The sequence below is a fragment of the Capsicum annuum genome, unplaced genomic scaffold (assembly GCF_002878395.1).
Source record: "Capsicum annuum cultivar UCD-10X-F1 unplaced genomic scaffold, UCD10Xv1.1 ctg3821, whole genome shotgun sequence".
NCBI classification, from domain to species: domain Eukaryota; kingdom Viridiplantae; phylum Streptophyta; class Magnoliopsida; order Solanales; family Solanaceae; genus Capsicum; species Capsicum annuum.
The window spans coordinates 115509-115845 of record NW_025845332.1 but is presented as its reverse complement, the minus strand read 5'-3'; positions in this window follow the sequence as shown (position 1 = coordinate 115845).

Sequence of the window (337 nt, the reverse complement as noted above, 5' to 3'; positions counted from 1 at the left end):
CAGCCGTAAGACCTATTCGTGAGGTGGCAATCCCACTTACGAACTATGTAACTAACATCATTCGGAAGCCTGTACCAGGAGGTCAGTGGGAATTGAAACAAAAATATGGTGCAATTGTTGAATTCTAACTCCTAACCTACGACTTTAAGTGCACCAATAACTTCTCTTAGAGCTTCTCTTTCACCCTTTTCCATTCTTTGTACTTCAAATTCCCCCTTATTTCATTATTAAAGTTCTTTGGAAATATGGATCAAATTCAAGTCTTATCAAAGAAAAAGAATCGGCTACATACGAGGCTACCAAAGAAATCAGGCTATAGGCTCAATGGGGATGACTA